This window comes from Bison bison, unplaced genomic scaffold (genome assembly GCF_000754665.1).
Source record: "Bison bison bison isolate TAMUID 2011002044 unplaced genomic scaffold, Bison_UMD1.0 scf7180017863950, whole genome shotgun sequence".
NCBI classification, from domain to species: Eukaryota; Metazoa; Chordata; class Mammalia; order Artiodactyla; family Bovidae; genus Bison; species Bison bison.
This window is the reverse complement of record NW_011494522.1, coordinates 2572461-2595338: the sequence shown is the minus strand read 5'-3', so window position 1 is coordinate 2595338 and position 22878 is coordinate 2572461.

Genomic DNA, 22878 nt, shown 5'->3' with positions numbered 1-22878 from the left:
AGTGCATTCTCTTGGCAGAACTCTATTAGACTTTTCCCTGCTTCATTCCGTATTCTCAGGCCAAATTTGCCTGTAACTCCAGGTGTTTCTTGACTTCATACTTTTGCATTCCAGTCCCCTATAATGAAAAGAACATCTTTTTTGGGGTGGTAGTTCTAGAAGGCCTTGTAGGTCTTCATAGAACCATTCAACTTCAGCTTCTTCAGCATTACGGGTTGGGGCATAGGCTTGGATTACCGTGATATTGAATGGTTTGCCTTGGAAACAAACAGAGATCATTCTGTTGTTTTTGAGATTGCATCCAAGTACTGCATTTCATACTCTTTCATTGACCATGATGGCTACTCCCTTTATTCTAAGGGATTCCTGCCCACAGTAGTAGATATATTGGTCATATGAGTTAAATTCACCCATTCCAGTCAAGTTTAGTTCACTGATTCCTAGAGTGCCGACATTCACTCTTGCCATCTCCTGTTTGACCACTTCCAATTTGCCTTGATTCACGGACCTAACATTCCAGGTTTCTATGCAATATTGCTCTTTACAGCATCAGACCTTGCTTCTATTACCAGTCCCATCGACAACTGGGTATTGTTCTTTGTTTGGCTCCATCCCTTCAGTCTTTCTGAAGTTATTTCTCCACTGATCTCCTGTAGCATTTTGGGCACCTACCGACCTGGGAAGTTACTCTTTCAGTATCCTATCATTTTGCCTTTTCATACTGTTCATGGGGTTCTCAAGGCAAAAATACTGAAGTGGTTTTCCATTCCCTTCTCCAGTGGACCACATTCTGTCAGACCTCTCCACTATGAACCACCTGTCTTGGGTGGCCCCACATGCCATGGCTTAGTTTCACTGAGTTAGACAAGGCTGTGGTCTATGTAATCAGATTGGCTAGTTTTCTGTGATTGTGGTTTCAGTGTGTCTGCCCTCTGATGCCCTCTTGCAACACCTACCGTCTTACTTGGGTTTCTCTTACCTTGGACGTGGGGTATCTCTACATGGCTGCTCCAGCAAAGAGCACCTGCTGCTCCTTACCTTGGATGAGGGTTATCTCCTCACCACCGCCCCTCCTGACCCTGAATGTGGAGTAGCTCCTCTCAGCCCTCCTGGGCCCGTGCAGCCACTGCTCCTTGGTCGTGGGGTTGTTTCTCTGGGCCACTGTCCTTGACCTTGGGTGTGGGGTAGCTCCTTTTGGCTGCTCCTGTGCCATCGCAGCCTGGTGCTCTCGGTGGCCGCCCCTGACCTTGGGCGTTGGGTAGCTCCTCTCGGCCGCACTTCTGCGCAGACACTACTAAATGAAATGCATAAAATTTTATATAAATTGTGATCATTTACACAATGTTCATACTATTTTCTTTTACATAGATGCCTCATATTCTTTATTGCTTCTGTTTCCTCCCTCTATATCTCACCTTCACCACAGTCCTAACCAAAGTTGTAGGTAGTGTGTTGAAATTATCTTAGTATAAAAAAATCTCTATTTTTTGTGCTGGTAGAGACATATACTCATAGGTAAACTTGCATGGGATATTTTACATTATATAGAAGGGTATATTCAGAGTAACTGTCACGCCTCTCTGTGCATTTTTCACTCATCAATAACTTCTGAAAACTGCAAATCACTCCAGGTTATCTGAGTTAAATGGCTCCATAACATTCTATGTTGTAAATGTACCTTTATATATTTCACCCACATTACATGATTCTAACTTTATGAAATCATAATAGAATTTTAACTTTTAAGAGATTTTGAGATACTGATTTAGTAAAGCATTTGCTCAGGTTCTTATGTTTGAACCCTTCTTTCCCTTGTACTGATCTCTAAGAAAACCCTTCTGTTACTCAGCCTGGGAGTGAAAGTAAAGGGAAAGTACACAATTTTAAAAGTAAATAAAACATTCACAGATAAGCTTGAGTTGACTGCAATCAAATTTCATCTCAAAAATTTTATGACTCAATTTAAAATTTCATTGATGTGAAATGAAAAAAAAAAAAAAGTTACTTAGCATACATTTCAAAAAGTTCCAGGAGCAATTTAAATGTTTGAAGTCTGGCATCACAAGGTGCCAGGAAGTCCTTTCTGAAATTCCTCTTCTCTTCATGTTAGATTCTTGGCTTATTTGCATTTAACTTTAAACTACTACCATCACATTAATGGAGGAAATTGAGTTAATAGGATTCTAATTGTTTTATTAATGGCTAAAATCACAAGTTTGATGTAAAATTATATATCCATAATTTACTAAAGTTTCAAAGGGAATTGTTCATGGTGTACAGAATTAAAAGTATGCATGTTGGGCATTACAAAGAAGTTACCTGGTTCTAGAATTCTGTCTCTGCCACTGACTATTTGAATAAATTTAGGCAGAGTATCTGTCCTCCATCTATAAGCTGAATCAACTCTATCAGTTGTGAGAGTAAAATCAAGTAAGATATATGAGTCTGTTTCACATATCTACAAATAGTAAATAGAGAATAACATTTTCATGAAGTAATCATTGCAGAACAGACATAAGAAAACTATTAACCTTCCATTCATTCATTTAACAAATATATTCTGAATATTTCTAGATTCCATAAGTGGAACTAGAACTAAAAACAGAGTAGGCCAAACAATAATGAATAAAGAAAAGTATTTCCCTTCAAGAAGAACTTCTGTGTCATATGTGTATATACAATGTTATAGAAATTTAAATCCCTTTTAAGGGATTATAAGGAGCTATACCCAAAGAGGTGTGTGCTTATGCAAAATTAGAAGCAAAGTTTCATTCAGTCAGATGGAATAAAATCAAAGCTCGAAACATTGACAAGGATAATTTACTTAAGCTCTCTTGAGCCTTTCTTCAAATGTAAAAATAGGGAAATTAACACTTTTCTTACAGTGTTATTTTAATAACAAAATTAAAAGATAATAGCTACCCATCCACGCATCTACTTATCTATTCATCCATCTATCCATGCCATATACTGGAAAATAAATGGATCATTCTTCCTTTCTATATATATTTTTAATTCTTAGATTAACATTTCTCAAATGTGATTATTTCAAAAAAGCATCAAAATTCTTTCTTGTGCACGGAGATGAAAAAGGCCTTAGTTGGATTTCCTGACACATATTTTCTTTTTCTTTTTTTCTCATTTGTTCACAAACCTTTATTGATAACTTTGCTGGGTTCTGTGGGAGGGAATCAATTAACAAAAATAAAGGGACATCATTGCCAACAAGTGGAACAACTGGACACATATACACACACATATATAAATCATTCAGTGCACAATTATATTTTAACACAGCAGCAACCTCAAAGTCAATGTTACTTCCACCTTACTTCCAGCATGTGTTAAGTTGCCATATCACATTTTATATTTTGCTTACTTATTTGTTTATTTATTTATGACTGCTCTATTCATCTTAAGATGTCAGCAGCGGCTTGTGGGGCCTCACACAGTATGTGATCACACTTTAAGTACGTTGCAATGTCCTTTCTATGTTACACGGCTTCTGCCATATTTTCCTCTATTTTTGTTCCTGGTCTGACACACATTTTCATGATTTGGTAGCACTGAGCACAGTGAAAGTGTTGGTTGCTCAGTCATGTCCGATTCTTTGTGACCCCATGGACCGTTAGCCTGCCAGGCTCCTCTGTCCATGGGATTTTCCAGGCGAGAATACTGGAGTGGGTTGCCATGCCTTTTTTTCAAAGGGTTTTCCTGACCCAGGAATCAAACCCACGTCTCCTGAATTGTAGGCAGATTCTTTACCGTGTAAGCTACCAGGGTCACAGTAGTCATTTCAGTTTAGGTTTTCTAAGTGACTTAATCACATCCTATGTAAAGACTTTTCTTTTATGTTACAGAAAAAAAATTATTTTAATTTTCAAATGCTAGGTAGATATACCAATGGAAATATTTTACAAGCTTAAATTTTGTCTAAAGCTTTGGTGTCTATGTTGAACCACTGTCCCTCTAAAGTTGATCTAAGAGGGATAAAAAAGGCCCCACAGCTGCATGAAAGGATCTTGGATATAAGTAGAAAGAATTGGAGATACTGAGGGAGAAGCCAGTAAGTCTTTAATATATTGGGGAAAGGGGATGAACATGATCAGATTTCTGAAAAGATAGGGTCTGTGGTCCATTTGGCTTTAATTCTGCAGTATCTAAGTATAGTCCTGCAAAACCAGTTGCTTACTGTTTTCATTTTTAGACAGCTTTTATCAATGGACATGACAAAGTGAATGGGGGAAAAAAAAAGGTAAGAAAAATTATGTAAAGGAGTTGTAAGAGACTGATGGTGAACGTAAACGAGCCTTGACTAGTTCAGTGATGTTGGCAATGGGAAGACACCATGACTAGTATTTCAAAGGTAGTACTGATAGGATTTGAAAACTACTTGGCTATTAGATAAAAGAAGAGAAAAAAGAGAATTCCTAGTTTTGAACCTGGGCTTCAAAAAATATTTTAGATTGAGTGAATTAGAACACAAATATCAATGTGTATTTAATTCAGCTAAGATAGCACCTACAGAAAAACTTATATAAGCATCTGTATCAGAAAATAGGAAAGGTCTAAGATTTCTAACTTCTCATATTTACAATCTAGAAAAAGAAAAGCAAACTAAACGTAAAACAAGAAGAAGTAATAAAACAAAACATAAAAAAAAATCCAGAACATGTTTCTTTGAAAGAGCCATAAAATTAATGTACCTCTAGCCACACTAATTTTTAAAAAGGAAAAGTTATAAACTACAAGACTAGAAATGAAAGGGGGGCTATCCTTACAAATCTTACAGCCATTAGAAGCTTATAATAGGAAAATACTTTCATCAACTCTATACCAATAACTTTGACAACTAAGGTGGAAAGGAGAGCACCAAGAGCCATGCCGTTGGCCTCAGTCAGCTCCCAGAGGGAATCCTGTTTCTTCCACTTGCTTGAAGTTTGTCCTCGGATGAAGTACTTAATTTTCCTAAGCCTCATCTGAAACTTGAGGAGTCAAACCACAGGTCTCACAGGTTTATTCTGAAAATTCAATGAGATCTTGAGATCATTCAGATCAAGCACAGAGGAAGGTATATAGTAAATGCTAAGTGAATGATATCAATATATGATTATCATTTTACTGTTTTTACTGCTACTAAAGTAGGAAATGGCAACCCACTCCAGTATGCTTACCTGGGAAATCCCATGGACAGAAGAGCCTGGTGGGCTACAATCCATGGGGTCACAAAGAGTCAGACACGACTGAGCACAAAGCACAACAACAGAAAACACCCAAATCCCAATAGGCTGTCAAGATACAATAACATCCACATCCCAGTTTGCCTATTCCTGTGCGTGCATGCATGCATGCTAAGTCACTTCAGTCATACCCAACTCTTTGCAACTCTATGGACTCACCAAGAGGAGCTCACCAAGCTCCTCTGTCCATGGGATTCTCCAGGCAAGAAATTCAGGAGTGGGTTGCCATGCCCTTCTCCAGGGGATCTTCCTGACTCAGGGATCGAACTCATCTCTTATATCTACTGCATTGGCAAGCAGGTTCTTTATCACTAGGGCCACCTTGGAAGCCCCTGTCTATTCTATTCTTACCTCCAACTTGAGTAGAAGCACCCTGCTATCACCAGTGCTCACCAAGTAAACCCTAACAAGACCTGGTGGTATTTTTGCACACATTTCAAAAAGGGACTACCTCTTAGATGACAAACCCTAAGACAGCATTCATGTTGACCAAGCAAATCACACACCAGAATTCTTTATATGCTCACCTAATGGCCAAGTGTCTTTGAACAAGGCAAGAATTTCAGAAACATACAGATGTTTAGAAGGTGTCCTGTGTCCTTCGTGGCACCATGAGACAAAATGGGCCACAGCAAAACCTTTGCATTAGTCACTGCCTCTCCAGTTATATGCCCATGTACAAACAAAAGGATTGCTATTCTTTGTCATTTGAGCCTAGGACTTGGGGCCAAAGGAGGATAAGTTGCTCATGGGGGAAGGTGTTTTGGGAAGTGCAAACTGCCCCAGAAAATACTACATTCTCTAACGTCAGAAGGCGGGAGGAGACCAGGGATTCTTGAAGAAGCACAAGCCCCTCAAGAATGTACAAGCATTCTTGTACAGGAGCAGGGCTGGGTGAGGGAGGTGAGGAAGGAAGTGAAGGGCAAGAGGGAATAGCCGTGGGGGCAGGATTCTGAGAGGGAGCAGAGTGGTAAGATTTCCATTTGGATGACAATGTGTGGAATCTGAAGAGCAAAAGAAAAACATACTATGTGACATTTATTGATGCTAATCCAGATTTCAATTTATATTTTACATTAGATGGTATTATGCGTATGTATAGTAGTGTCATAACATAAAATCAATCCTAGATTTTTGACATTTTATTGTTTCTTAAAGTTGAATGCACAACGTATTAAAAGTAAAATATTTTTCCTCAAAAAAGTTATTACTTTGATGTATCTTTCATCCACTGGTGTCCTAAAATTTCAGAGCATAACTACTTTAGAAAAAATTAAAAATACACAAACGTATGTGTACAAAATTCATCCATGAAACCATTTCATCTGCATTAAATCCAAAGGCACAGCAGACCTGGGACCCAGCAGTTCAGCCCTGTCTTTCCTTCCCCTCTTTGCCGTGGCTCTGCAGAGGTCCCTTCCTAGTAGTTTGATGTACGAGTCTCTCACCAAACCTGGCTCTCAACCAGCTACTCTGGACTTGTTTCAGTTGCGTTATCATCTGTCCCAACCAACCTCACTCTCATCTCCCCTTTTCTTTTTCTTCCATATTAGAAGGAAAACAAAACCCTCTCTTGCTACTCTGATCCTATCTGATACTACCACATGGTATTTTGCTTTCCATTAGTATCTACATTTATTATACTTCTTGCTACCATGGCAACTAACCACTTATAGTAAATCCTAGATACCAGGTTTCTCATTTTCAACAGATAATCTGCATTGTGCACTTTTTCTCCCTCCCCATTTTAGGCCCGAAAACCTCAGTATAATCGAACCTATATTTCTCTAACAGAATCTCCCTCTCTCTCTCTCTTTTTTTTATTACCTTTTTTGAGTAACAATAAATGTATTTATAAAATAGCATCAAGTTTTTAAACAAACAGGAAAAAAGATATTCCTAAATACTTTCACTTTTTGCTTCCAGGAAAGGCAGTGCAGGGGTCCCTTTGATTACTAAAAACAAATAACTTGTGACTTCTGGAAACTGTACAACTGTCTTTATGTTACAATAACATGAGGACTTTTAAAACTAGCACTGTGACTTATTTTGGGGTTTTAGTTTGATAAATAACCTTATGCAATCTGCTATGGTGACGTAAGCACAGGCCACTTAGAGATAGAATTTAATTCGTTTCATATAAGACAACTTATACAACTTTCTCCAAAATTTTACTGAAATTCAACCAGTTTATTTTATAGAATTTTATTTCATTTATTCATATAATACATATCCTATCTAGTCAGCTATGACGAAATGACCTTTCCCATTGCAGAGTCTTTGTGTCCCACGATTTGACTTACGAGCTAGGATTTCAGTAGTTTTGTTTTCCAAGAAGTACAAAAGTTTATCTTTACCCACAGAGGAGAGACAAGCAGAATTCTTCAAAATGATGTGAGCTTTCAGAGCAAATAGCCTCTTCTGAGGAAATGGTTTATATGGACAAGAGAGATGATTGGATTTTTACAAAGAACTATGAAGCCATTTACCATAAAAGAGAAAAAAATAGGAGCACAAGGAAACTGTAATTTAGGCTTATATAATAAAATACAAAGGACAGTGAAGTAATAAACTAAAGTTATATACAAAACAATGCCAAGAGTATGCCTAGGATAACTAGAATATGTAGCTTTAGAGTTTGAATGTTTTCTAAACTTTCAAACAACTTTTTAAAAAGAGAAATATATCGTGAATTTATAAATTTCTATGTCATCAGAAAAACACAATTTCTGTCAACTTTGAGTAGATATTTATACTGCATACTATCTAAACATCTAGCTTTTATTCAAATCAATATTCTTGCTGTTTTTATGCACAATGTCAAGCAATCTGAAGTTTCCAATTATCTTACTTGACTCATTGGAAAAGACTCTGATGCTGGGAGGGATTGGGGACAGGAGGAGAAGGGCATGACAGAGGATGAGATGGCTGGATGGCATCACTGACTCGATGGACGTGAGTTTGGGTGAACTCTGGGAGTTGGTGATGGACAGGGAGGCCCGGCGTGCTGCGATTCATGGGGTTGCAAAGAGTCGGACACGACTGAGCGACTGAAATGAACTGACTGATGGAGTATCTGTGTGTGGAAATTTCCTACCTTTGAAGGTCAGGGGTCATGACAGAAATCAGTGTAGTTTGGCACATTTAGTGTTTATTTTTGTCTAGTCTAAGACATGGCCTTCCTTACCTGTCAAATCCTCAAATATTAATCAGCAAGGACCTTGGAGAAATCAATGCATTTTCATACCTTCTTTTATTCTACTGTATAATGAAAAATCCTTGCAATAACTACCTTACCCTCTTCCTAATAAAATTTTCATTTCAATTATAGGTTATTTTTATTTTGGAAATTTTTGTATACACTTATGTCAAACCAAGATTTTCTATAATGATACCAGACATGGTTGTGCTGGTAGAAGGATAAGTGGGTTTGAAGGCATAATGCACAAAGACAGACATGGTTTAGCACAACTGACTTTCCACTTGGATATCAAGTGCAAAAGTGTAGTTGAACATGCTCTGAAAAGAATATGGTTTCTCATCACTTCTTCCTAGTTTCACTCTAAAAGAAACACAAATTTAATGGATCACATTTCCTATACTGGGACACACTAGAGTTGTTGGGAGTGAAAGTTTCCAAAGGAAAAGGATTACAATGTAACTAATAATCAGGTAGAAGTGGTCTCTTCTTCTTTCCCATTATTTCAAAGGGACTGAACTGACAAACTCGAATCAGTTTTCTTTCTTCCCTTTCCTGTGGCAGGGAATCATTTAACAAATACTTGTTGTTCAATAATGATTAGAAAGGCATGATTATAATTCAATATCCTTACAAGTGTACTGCTAATGGAGATAAGCTGGGGGGCGGGGAGGGTGGTTGTGGGGGGAAGTATGGAGAGACAGATAGTAAGAAAGATCAGTCTATCGTATTGAGAGCTTTCCTAGTGTTTTAGTGCTAACCCTGATACTAGTGCCCTTCATTTTGACTAAAGAGTTTTCTTCATAGAGGAAAAAAAAAAAACTATCAAAAATCACAAGATTGAGATTAATAAATGAGAAAAATGTTCCCATATCTGTGAAAATTCTTGTGATCACTTCTTTTTTTTTTCCTTCCAGTATTGCTGAGATATAATTGACATATAGTACTGTACAAATTTAAGGTGTACAGCATGATTTGACTTACAAACATCATGAAATGTTTATCACAAGTTCTGTAAACATTTATCATCTTATATAGATAAAAAATTAAAGAACTAGTAAAAAGATATTTTCCCTTGTGATGAGAACTCTTAGAATTTACTTTCTTAACAAGTATCATATATAAAATATAGCATGTAAATTATATTTATCATGTTGTATATTACACCCTTAGTATTTATTTATCCTTACAGCTGGAAGTTTGTACCTTTGGATCACCTTTATCCTACTCCCCCCTCTCCCTACTCTCCACCCCCAGTAACCACAATTCTTATGTTTTTCTATGAGTTTGTTACTTTCACTTGTTTGTTTTGAAGTATAATTGACCTAAAACACTATGTGATTTGATATTTCTATACATTTCAAAATGATCACCATGTTTAAGTCCAGTTATGATCTGTCACACGACTAAGATATGATATACTTAGGGACTATATTTTCCACAGTGTACATTTCACACCTGTTATTCATTTATTTTGCAACTGAAAGTTTTTACTTCTTATTATCCTCACCTCCTTTCCTCCCCCACACCCCTCTCCTCTGACAGTCACTAGTTCTCTGCATCTACAGTTCTGTTTCTGGTTTGTTATGTTTGTTCATTTGTTGTTTTTCACATTCTACACACAAGTAAAATCATACAGTGTCTTTCTCTTAACTTGTTTCACTTAGCATAATACCCTCTAGTCTCATCTGTGTTGTCACAATGGCTAAATGTTACTTTTTTATTGCCAAATAATATTTCACTGTCTGTGTGTATATTGCATGCATGAGTGCTCGGTTGCTCAGTCATGTCAGACCCTGCAGAATGCAGGCTCTTCTGGCCATGGGATTTCCCTGGCAAAATTACTAGAGTAGGTTGTCATTTTCATCTCCAGGGGATCTTCCTGACCCAGGGATCAAACCCGGGTATTCTGCATTGTAGGAGGTCTCCTTCATTACAGGTGGATTCTTTATCAACTGAGCCATATCACTTCTTCTTTATCCCTTTGTCTGTAGGTGGGAACTTAGCTTCCATACCTTGGCTACTGTAAATAGTGCTGCAATAAACATGGGGGCACATATATCTTTTCTAATTAGTGTTTTTGTTTTCTTTGGATATATACTCAGGTGTCAAATTGCTGGATTAAATGGTATGCCTAACCCACCAATGGGAGAAGGCGATGGCACCCCACTCCAGTACTCTTGCCTGGAAAGTCCCATGGACGGAGGAGCCTGGTGGGCTATAGTCCATGGGGTCGCTAAGAGTTGGACACGACTGAACGACTTCACTTTCGCTTTTCACTTTCCTGCATTGGAGAAGGAAATGGCAACCCACTTCAGTGTTCTTGCCTGGAGAATCCCAGGGATGGGGGAGCCTGGTGGGCTGCCGTCTCTGGGGTCGGCACCTTATGGCAGAAAGCAAAGAGGAACTAAAGAGCCTCTTAACGAAGGTGAAAGAGGAGAGTGAAAAAACTGGTTTAAAATTCAACATTTAAAAACCTAAGATCATGGCATCTGGTCCCATCACTTCGTGGCAAATAGATGGGGAAACATTGGAAATAGTGACAGACTTTATTTTCTTGGGCTGCAAAATCACTGCAGGTGGTGACTACAACCATGAAATTAAATGACACTTGAAGCTATGACCAACCTAGATAGCATATTAAAAAGCAGAGACATTACTTTGCCAACAAAGGTCTGTATAGTTAAAGCTATGGTTTTTTCCAGTAATTATGTATGGATGTGAGAGTTGGACCATAAAGAAAGTTGAGCATCGAAGAATTGATGCTTTTGAACTGTCATGTTGGAGAAGATTCTTGAGAGTCCCTTGGATTGCAAGGAGATCAAACCAGTCCATTGTAAAGGAATTCAGTCCTGAATATTCATTGGCAGGACTGATGCTGAAGCTGAAGCTCCAATGCTTTGGCCACCTGATGAGAAGAGCCAACTCATTAGAAAACACCCTGATACTGGGAAAGATTGAAGGCAGGAGGAGAAAGGGACAACAGAGGATAAGATAGTTGGATGGCATCACTGACCCAGTGGACAGGGGTTTGAGCAAGCTCCAGGAGATAGTTAAGGACAGGGAAGCCTGACATACAGCAGTCCATGGGTTTGCAAAGAGTCAGATATGAATGAGCGACTGAACAACAACAACAGTTTGTAGAATTATTTGCCCTAGTTCTGTGAAAAATGCCACTGACACTTTGATAGGGACTGCAATGAATCTGTAGATTGACTTGTGTAGTGTAGTCATTTTAATAATAGTAATCCTTCCAGCCGATGAACAAGATACATTTTTCCATTGTTTGTGTCATCTTCAATTTGTTTAATCAATGTCTTACAGTTTTCCAAGTACAGGCCTTCAACCTCTTTAGTTAGATTTATTGCTGGGCATTTTATTCCTTTTCAGGCAACTGTAATTGGGACTGTTTCTTTAATTTTTCTTTTATAGATTATTATTAATGTATAGAAATACAATAGATTTATGCATCTTGTATCCTGTAACTTTTCTGAATTTATTGATGAGTTCTAGTGGTTTTGGGGTGGCGTCTTTAGGCAAACATCATTGGCAGACAGTGATAGTTCTACTTTTTACATTCCATTTTAGATTTCCTTTTATTTAACATTTTGGTCTAATTGCTGTAGCTACAACTTTTAATACCATGTTGAATAAAAGTGGAAAGAGCAGTTATCCTTGTGTTTTTGCTTATCCTAGTGATCAGGTGAATGATCAGTGATAAGGTGAATGATGTCAGATTCCTGATCTTGGAAGAAGAAGATTTAACTTTGGAACTAGGGACCAGGCTGGATCACTCAGGAGTTTTTGTATAGCAGAGTTTTATTAAAGTTTAAAAAGGTCCAGAGGAAGCTTCTGACACAGACACCAGAAGGGGAACAGAGAGTGCCCCTCTCACTAGTCTTAGCAAGGGAGCTATATACTTTTAATTGATCATTACAATAAATCAGGGCTTCCCTGATAGCTCAGTTAGTAAAGAATCTGCCTGCAATGCAGGAGACCTAGGTTCGATTTCTGGGTCAGGAAGATCCACTGGGGAAGGGATAGGCTAGCCACACCAGTATTCTTGGGCTTCCCTTGTGGCTCAGCTGGTAAAGAATTCACCTGCAATGAGGGAAACCTGGGTTAGATCCCTGGGTTGGGAAGATCCCCTGAAGAAGGGAAAGGCTACCCACTCCAGTATTCTGGCCTGGACAATAAATCAAAAGAATGTCTCAAGGTTGTAAAGATCTTACCAGACCCAATCCCACAATGTACATTCTAAGATAACAAGATTAGAACTTAACAATAGAAAGATCTTACCAGACCCACTCCCATAATATACATTTTAAGTTAACAGGATTAGTTAGAAGGTTTCCAAGAAGGAGAAACTGTCCTCAAGCAGAATACACTGTTGTTATATAATCCTTACTAAGGAACATAGAAAAAAAAAGTTTGTCCTTTCCTCTTCCTTGAGAATTCCAGACCCCTATCTCCTCCTTGAGAGCCCCAGACCCCTTTCTCCTCCTCCGGGGCTTCTTATCAACCTGCCGAGGAATTGACTCTCTCACTAGAAGAAATGCTTTTAGCTTTTCTCTACTGAATACAGTGTAAGTTATGGGCTTTCCATATATAGCCTTTATTCAGTAGAGATATGTTCTTTCTATACTGACTTGTTGAGAGTTGTTTATTAATTTTTTTAATCATAGATGGATGCTGAATTTTGTCAAAAGCTTTTTCTGCATCTGTTGAGATGATCCTGTGATTTTATTCTTCAATTTGTTAATGTGGTGTATCCTATTGTTTTGAGTTTTGGATAATAAACCATCCTGGCACCCCTGTGATAAATCTCATTTGATCATGGAATAGTATTCCTTTTAGTGCATTATTGAATTCAGTTTGCTAATATTTTTTTGAGGATTTTGGCCTCTATGTTTATCAGTGATATTGGCCTGTAACCCTCTTATCACTTCCTTTTTTCACAGGTAGTCTTAAACTCTTTATTGAACCCCTACTACATGCTAGAACTTTTAATATAGTGGTTCTCAACAAGCTTACTATTTAGAACGGGGAAAAGAACATATTTTCATATAAATAAATAAGTACATGATTATAAATTGTGCTAATGAAGCTAAAAAAAACAAAGAGTAGAAGCTGAGAAGAAAGCCTGCTTAGATAAGAGGTCAGGGTAAACCACACTGTGGCTACAGCATTTACACCAAGCCTGAAGGGTGAGAGGAGAGAGCCATGTGGACAGCATGACAAGAGCAGCCCAGGGAGAGGGAGGAGCCCAGATAAGAGTCTGAGTTAAGAAAAGTCTTGAAATGACCAAGAACCTAAAAAACCCATGCAGTTGGAGCAAAATAATCAATAAGAAAAGTATTGGAAGTGATTTGCGAGATAAAGACCATGTTAAGGAATTTTAGCTATGTTAAATGCAACAGAAAGCCCTTCAACATTTTTGAGAGAGTTTAATATCTTTGGCCACATTGTTTACTTACTTGAGTACAAATAATGTAGTTGTATAACTTCCAGAACATATCCATCCCACTTTCCTTAAGTGGGATGAGGTTCTTTTAAGCTATCTTAAATGACTAACAGAGATTGAATGAACCAAAAGAAAAAATACTGTTAACTCTACCATTCACTGGTCTATTATGGAGAAAAACTTGTCTTCAGAAGAGAATTTAGCAGACTTTTCATTTTCTGCACCATTATACTCTTTCACTGTATAAAACAGAGACATCAATATATTTATGTATGATGTGTGCTGTGGAAGTATTTAAAGTATTGACCATATTTTTATCTCCCAGATATGTGGTCCTAAAATACATACACATACTAGTCTCTCCATAGCCCCACTCCTTGCTCAAGACACTTTAGTAATTTCCAAAATGCTAACCAGGGCTACAAATCATATTCTAAGCCTGATTACCACATTTTCCTGAGTAGCACAAATTAGAATAATACTTATTAAATAGCAGTTATCACAGTTATCACTGTTCAATTCAATTCCTCCTAATAGCAATTGCAATGAAAGAGACATTTGAAACTTTTAAGCAAGCCATATTTTCTGGGAGATTTTGTGTTTATCCAAATCTTCAATCAAACCACAAATTTCCCATAATTTTTCCCTAGACTTAAAAGTAGAAAAGACATCTAAATAGTTTTTTTGAAATGTCAGAAGAAAGTCTCCTAGGAAAGGACAGATGGAACATGTATCAGCAGGTTATAGACTGTACCTAATTTTGAATATGTAATAATAAGTGCTAAATATAATTAAAAGCTAAAGTGAGACAGAAAAATAACATCTTGGAGTAAGGATCAGGAATCCCATTTTCTGTTGCTGCTATGTGGTCACATTTCCCATAGAGCATGAAAACATGAAATTCTTAAGCATCTCACTGTAACATTAATAAATGATGCTCCAAACCTTGTCCCTGGAGAGGTCATTCAATCTTTAACACTGAACAGTTTGGCTTTTGTCAAATGAAAACAGATCATTAGATGATTAAATGCAAGCGTGTGCATGCACCCTAGTGGGTGGTTTATTTGTATTTTGTTTCCAACCTTCCCCGAATCCTTTTACATAATAGAGGCAGAATAAAACACACTGTAGTCCCACTGGACCATCCCTAACACTTAATATGTTACACTTTTCTAAGAAATCAGGACACTATGAGACTGATTTGAACTGCTGCATTTGACCCCTTTGCAGAACACATCCCCTCAGTCTTCTCTTCATGTAACCTGTACTTGGCTTATATTTAGCATTTAGCTAGGGCAAGCTGGCCAAGAACATTGCTCTTTAGAGCTCTTTGGCTGAAGACTGCCTTAAGAATCTCAATTCGGCTTTGACATTCAGACCTTGGAAAAAGCAATAAATTCCACATCTTTAGTCTTATCATTCGATATGTATCCCTTTGGAGCTGGTGCTAAAGAAGCCCTGAATGAAAGTCAAAGACAGATGCTTCCCACACATCTCACTTGACTGCTTAAAAAAAGAATTATTTCACACAAGAAGCTGTTCAGTTGAAAGAGATCAATAAAAGAGAAGCATAAAATCTATCTTCCTGTTCAACCAAATGGCTAACAATAATTAACATGGGGGACATAAGAATACTTCAGATGCCTACAGTTTTGTTTTAGAGGTCAAAAGAGAAGTATGTGAAAGATTTGATATTCCAGGGTTGGGGACAGTCTTGTTTTGTGGTCAATCGACACATAATTCATCAAAGTTAGCTGGCAATATCTTGCATGTGAAGCTCTGCAGAACAACTTTCTGCCCCCTAGATTGAAAATATTTGAGAAGGGAATAAGATCTGCTGGCATATGAGAACAATGGTAAATTCAACAAGTTCAATGGTAATTTCAATAGGACAGTTCACCAGCTGTATGAAAGTGTTTGGTTGGGAGATTAGAATTGGAAAAAGCCAGAGTTAGAGGGGTCATTCAAACAAAAGGGAACTGTATCTCTATATTACATATTTATTGGCTATTTCCTGTGCGATTTGACTGGATTCTCCCACAAAACAGGCATTGTATGTTGGCCTGTGTGTAAAAAAGTAACAAATAAATTGGAACTTGAAATTTAAATGTATTTTTCTTTGTTAGTAAGTATAGAGGTTTATTGAGTTGCCTTAAGTCTGATTTCTAGCAACCAGAAATTGGTGGGGGCCTCAGTTAACAGATGTAACTCCCAGAGAACTTGATTTGTTTTTGCTGGTATTTGAAGTTACTATTACTTCCCCAAGGTAGGACAATTAAATAACTCTCTTTCTTAACCATATAGAATATATTTTGTTCATAATCTTTTCATAAACACAAGACCTAGTTATGAGGATAGTAGAAGAGGAAGATATTGACATATTTATATTTTTATTTAAAAATTGCTCAGTGAATGCTTGACACAAAGTAGGTACAAGGCCAGGCACCTCAGATTCAAAGCTGGGGTCTTGTATAAGAGATAACAGTAATGGAGAATTCTAATTGGTCTCATTTAGTAGCTAGGATCAGTGATTCAGAAAATTCACTCAACTGAATTTAAGAAGAAACATGTATTGTAAGGATATATTTATTGTTAATGCTAATTATAATATATATCCTTATTATACATTCTCTCTCTATAAATATATGCACTATACATATGCAATTTGATACTTTCTAATAGTGTATACACACACATTATGCACAAAGGGATGCAAACACAGCTGTAGCCTGCCAGGTTCCTCAGTCCATGGGATTTTCCAGGCAAGAATACTGGAGTAGGTTACCATTTCCTTTATACATGTGCACATGCTGCTGCTAAGTCGCTTCAGTCGTGTCCGACTCTGTGCGACCCCATAGACAGAAGCCCACTGGGCTCCCCCGTCCCTGGGATTCTCCAGGCAAGAACACTGGAGTGGGTTGCCATTTCCTTCTCCATGCATGAAAGTGAAAAGTGAAAGTGAAGTCGCTCAGTCGTGTCCGACTCTTAGCGACCCCATGGACTACAGGCTCCTCTGCCCATGGGATTTTCCAGGCAAGAGTACTGGAGTGGGGTGCCATTGCCTTCTCTGATATATGTACATAAAGCTATATATTAATATATACAAACCAGGAATTGAAGAGGCAGCCTATAGCTCATCTCTACTTTGCTCTTTCCCTCTCCCCTTCCTTCCTTCTCTCCTTCCCTCTCTCTGTCTACTCTCTAAGCATATACTCTTCCATTCTTCCTTGGTCTACTGAAGTCTTTATCTTCTATGCTTCTTCCATATCCTTTCAAACTTTTAGCTTCTATGAAGCTTTGAATCCATTAACCCACACAATAGACATTTCCTAAACACATAATATGTGCAGGCACAGTGCATGAAACATTGAAAATAAATTATAGGACTATAAAACAGAAATTGCACTGGATTTGTTAAAAAAATGAGAAGACAAGTATTATTTGAGCTGCTGAGGTAGGGGAAGGACTTCAGTACAGAACTGAACTCAACTCCATTATCAAAAGGCAGGAGAGTTTTTAAGCACTGGGGTGAGCTAGTTGAAAATACTAGATGAAGTTAAGGGGAAGTTGGTCAACGTGATTATGCTGTCTGTGTTTGCTTGTTGAAAGATGTTAGGCTCCTACCCTCCCACAGAAGAGGAGACAGTAGTTCTAGTTTTCTTGGTGACTACATTTCAAAGGGGTGGCTCCCAGGTCCTTGAGAAAACTATCCCTCAGTTGTAAAACTGCTAATAGACTGAGAAAATTTACATCTCAAAGAATTTAGTTTCAAGTTTTCTAAAGTAAAATTTCTAAGAAAAGGGAGGTCAGCGTCCTATAGTCAGGAATAAGTTTGCCTCAAATTTAGTTTCACTGAGAGAAACATTTAAGACTGTATTAGTCAGAGATATAGCAGGCAAAAACATTAGGCAAAATTCCAGCCCACATGAAGCTTATATTTTAGGAGTCTATAATAATAACAGATAAACAAAGTTTAAGTAAATCAATAAAAGTGTATGTCTGATTATGTTGTATGATTCTAAAGCAGGGAGAAAGGCATGGGTCACACTGGGTAAGGGGTAGTTCCATCTCAGTAGGGATTCACAGACTTTGTCACTAATAAAGGAACCTTCATTTTGAGCAAAGTTCTGAAGGGAATATGATTAACCTAGGAAATATTTAAGGGAAGAGAATTCCAGGCAGAGGTGAGAATGAGCATAAAAATCCCTGAGTCAGGAGCATACTTGATGGGAGTCCCAAGACTCAGGAGGAAGGCAGAAGAGATGAAATCTGGGAGATAACAGAGAGGAAACACAACAGACCCTGTAAGGACCTTGAGATCCCAGCAAGGACTTTAATTTTCATTTTGCAGGAGAGGGCTACAAAGCAAGGATAATAATAGCCTTTGACTAACTTCATAAAATGACTACTCTGGCTACTGCATTAACAAAAGTTTTGTTGTGATAGAGACATGCAGAGGCTGGGAGACATTCTGTTAACTTTATCTAGGAGACATTTGGAATCTGGAGTTGAGGGCAGTGGTATGAATCAGAGATGAAAATGTGTGCCTCATCAGTGTATAGATGTGTTATAGGATCACCTGAGTGGATGAGTATACTAACAGAGCCAGTATAGACAAAAGAAAGAATTACCTTGATGGATGATAATGAGGAGAAAACAGAAGCTCCAAAGGAGGATGAGAGAGGTAGAGGGTAACCTGGTGACTGCGATTTTCTGAAGGACAGGGGAAGAAAGTATTTGAAGGTAGAATACTCGACCACCTTTATACTCAGAGGTATAGCACCTCTGAATTGTCAAGAAAAAAGGTGACAGAAATTTCACTTCTAAAGTGGTAGAGTAAAAGCTTGATTACAGCAGTTCAGGAAAGTAGAGAACTCTATGAAAGTAGAGTCTCTATCTGTTAGAGACTATTTTATTCTGGAATTTTTTTCCATAAATGGAAGATGAGAAATAAGACAATAGCTAAAAGGAGATGTAGATTCAGACATATATTTGTATGTTTAAGACAACGATTTATCAGAAGAGGAAAAAGATAATGTAGGAGAAAAAGGAGAGAACTGCTAGACTAGTGTTCTTGAATAAACGAGAGGCTGGGATTGAGTGCATCGGGGAATGGGTGGGCCTTCAGTAAGCATGGTCAGTTAGTACACCTGTGGTAAACGTAGGGAGGCAGGGTTTATGGGCACAGATGGAAGCGGATGAGTAGATACGGAGATAGGGACTTTTTGTAAAATACTCGTAGAAATTCTTTCAACTTCAGGATATGATTCAGTTCTTTCCAATTCAATTTGGCCAGAGAATCTCAGCAGCCTAGCTCAAATGTTCCTACTTGGTTATGCCGCTCATCCTAAGGCATAGATCACAGAGCATCTTTTGGCTTAGCTGGCTCCCTGTCAGCAGAACATTCTTGGTCTGAAGACCTCGCCAGGAGAACAGAATTAGTGGTCCAAGTCACAGGTTTTTACACAGCAGGGATTCAGGGGGAATAGTTTCTCTTGGAAGAATATATGACTAGCAGGTTCTGTGAATATATCTTACCTTACGAAAAAAAGACATAAACACAAATAGAGGTATCAAAGTGCTGCGTGGGCTATGACACAGGATACAGAGCCTAAATAAACTTAGGAGAAGAGCAAGTCATAAGAGAATAACATCACAGAAGAGAGTCTGGAAGGATTATTGCTAATTGTCAGAAAGATAGCCCAGAAATAGGAAAAATGGAGCCATTAAATATAGATATATCATATTTGAGGAACTAACTGCAAGTTGCTCAACACAGCAGGTGCATAAGGGGTGGGATGAGGCTGAGAGAATGAATGAGAAGTCAAGTTAGTAAGAAATTAAGAGGTGAGAGCATAAAGAGCCTTAATACCCACTCCAAAGACTTAGGACTTCATATTCATATTGCACACAGCAAGTCATATTAGCATCTAATGAAGAATTTGCACCCTTCTGAATCAGAATGGAGGCTAACCTGTAGGTGAGAGAGACCAGGGACTATTTGGAAAAATCCAGAAGAGAAAGGATAAGGATTGACCCTGAAATGGGAACAGAAAGGGTGAGAGCTGAGGAATAATGTGAGAGATTTCTTGGCCAGGGACAGGACAGGGTCTACAGTGACTGCATCCATGTGAGCCTGAACCACATATATGTGCTTAAAACATGGAGCTTCGCAGAATAAACACAGTGACCAAAGCATCTTACTTGAGAATGTCTGCTTACCTAAAAGAATTCACAATACATAAAAAATTACCCATATATATTATTGTTTAGAATTTAGGCTCCAAACAAATATTACAAGAAATTCTTATAAACTCAGACAATGTTATAGACTCAATTTTATCTAATTCTTTTGATATTAAAATAGAAAACATCAATGGGGTAACCTTGCAAGACTATTTAGTGATAATGATCATATTTAATATATTTTGAGATGGCATCTGCATTTTCTTTCAATACTCACAATATTTCTCTGGAGCAAGTAATGATACTCCATTTTACAGATGAGAAATCAGACACAGAGTGGTTAAAGAAAAAAAAAAAACTTGTTCAAGCTAATAATTGGTATATATAGTAATTCTTTTCTGATATAGATACTAATAAGCCTGAGTCCTAGTGTTTGAGTAACTAACTTTCTAAAAGGAAGAGATTGGTATATAAATAAATGAAATTATGTTAGGTCAATGCTAAAAGTAAGTGCAAAGCATACATGGTAAAAGCTCAAGGAGGAAGGGATTATCTTAATAATATTTTAATAATAAAATATAAAATAAAAATCAGGTACATTTCACAAATCTTGGCCAAAAAATGAGCAAAGCTGATGTGAGGTATGGTAGGTTAGATTAGGCCAGAGCAGACTGGAGGTTGGTAGGACAGGAAGGTAGGCTGCAGCTTATAAGGGGTTTTATTAAAAGTCAAGACAGCAGTTCTCAAAGTATGGTCTATGGACCTCTGGAGTCCCCAAGACTCTTTCAGGGTGTTTCATAATGTCAAAACAGATTTTGTTTGGAAGATATTTTCTTGAAAATGAGCAAAGCGAATCTGTCATTGTGAGGTAACAACTACTAGTATTTGTTGCCAATGACAAAATTCAAATTTTAGAGAAAATTAGGATTTTAGGAAACTCGTATCTGCCAGCTTCCTAGTGTATAACATTTTAAAATGAGATTTGGGATGGTATCAATGAATGTGATTTCTTGATATTCTACAGGGAAGTGCATCAGCTTTTGGAATAACCTTAGTGAACCAATATTTTTCATATAACCAAAACATGGTATTATAAGATCACACTTGGGTAAAAACAGCCTTATGGACTCTGTGGGAGAGGGAGAGGGTGGGAAGATTTGGGAGAATGGCATTGAAACATGTAAAATATCATGTATGAAATGAGTTGCCAGTCCAGGTTCGGTGCACGATACTGGATGCTTGGGGCTAGTGCACTGGAACGACCCAGAGGGATGGTATGGGGAGGGAGGAGGGAGGAGGGTTCAGGATGGGGAACACATGTATACCTGTGGCGGATTCATTTTGATATTTGGCAAAACTAATACAATTATGTAAAGATTAAAAATAAAATAAAATTTAAAAAAAAAAGAGAAATACCAAAAAAATAAATAAATAAATAAAGTGCTGAGACACCAGAGAAGCCCTTTTCAAGTGCAAGTTAGACCAACAGACTGTAATTTAAGAGTCAAAAAAAGAGTCATGGATATCATTTAAGGTCATATATTTCAAATACTTGTAAGAAACTACCATTTGTTGAGATCTGGTGTAATATCAAAGAAGAATATTCACAATTTTCTGAAAGAGACTACTGAAATAGTCCTTCATTCCCAACTACATATTTCTGTGAGGTATGATTTTTCTCACATATTTCAACCAAAACAACACATCACAATAGGCTGAATGCAGAAGCAGACAGCGGACTTCTACTAAGCTAAACATTGAACACTGATGTACAAAAATACACAATGCCACTCTGCTCACCATTTCGTTTTTGTCTGAGAAAATGTATCATTTTCTCATAAAAATGCATTACTTATGTTAATATATAATAGATATAGAGTATTTTAAATGAATTAATAAATAATTGCCTCAGTTTCCATTTCTATCACAGTAAATACACATGGGTTTGACCTCCATAAACAAAAGCTTTCGGAAGTCATCAATAAATTTTAAGGACATAAAGAGGTCAGGAGATCAAAAAGTTTGGAACCAGTGTACTAAGTAAGCTGGGAAGTTTTATTTACGGCAATGAGTAGAAAAATAGATTTGTATTTAGAGCATGACTCAGTAAGCAGGCTGGAAATAAACTAGGAGAAACTATCGCCTTGGTGAAAGTTTGTGAGGTTTATCTTCTAAATAAAATTTGGAAGAGAGGTTATTTTCTGATTTCAATTACTAAACAGATTTAAATCCGGTACAAAATGTTCTATCCTATACCAATTCTCACTCTAGCGTAAATGGTTTTGAAGGTTTTAATATATTCATTACACTTAAGAAAAAAATAGTTAAGTAACAATAAAATTCACTGCAGATGCACAACAGCGAAAAAATGAAGAGAGTGGAAACTGTTCTGATATCTTAAGGGTGTTCATGTGGAAGAAGAATTAAAGTTATCTGCTCCAGTGAGCATAATGAGTTCCAGTGGTCAGAATTGGCAGGGAGGCAGATTTCAGAACTTTGTGACAATTAGAACTGTTGAAAAACAGAATGAACTGTCTAATTTGGCTGTTAACTCCTTGAAAATAACTACTATTCGTGATGCTGACTTCATACAAGCCACTTTGTTAGGTACTTGATGTGGTATCAGTCCATTTAATTCTTATAGTAACCCAGTGGTTACTAAGTGGTAGGTATGGTTACATCCTTGGGTCCCGTTTTAGAAATTAGGAAACAAACTTAATTGTTTCACTCTTCACTGACTTTCCCAAGGTTACTCAGCAAGCAAAAGGCAAAGCCAGGGTTCAAATTCA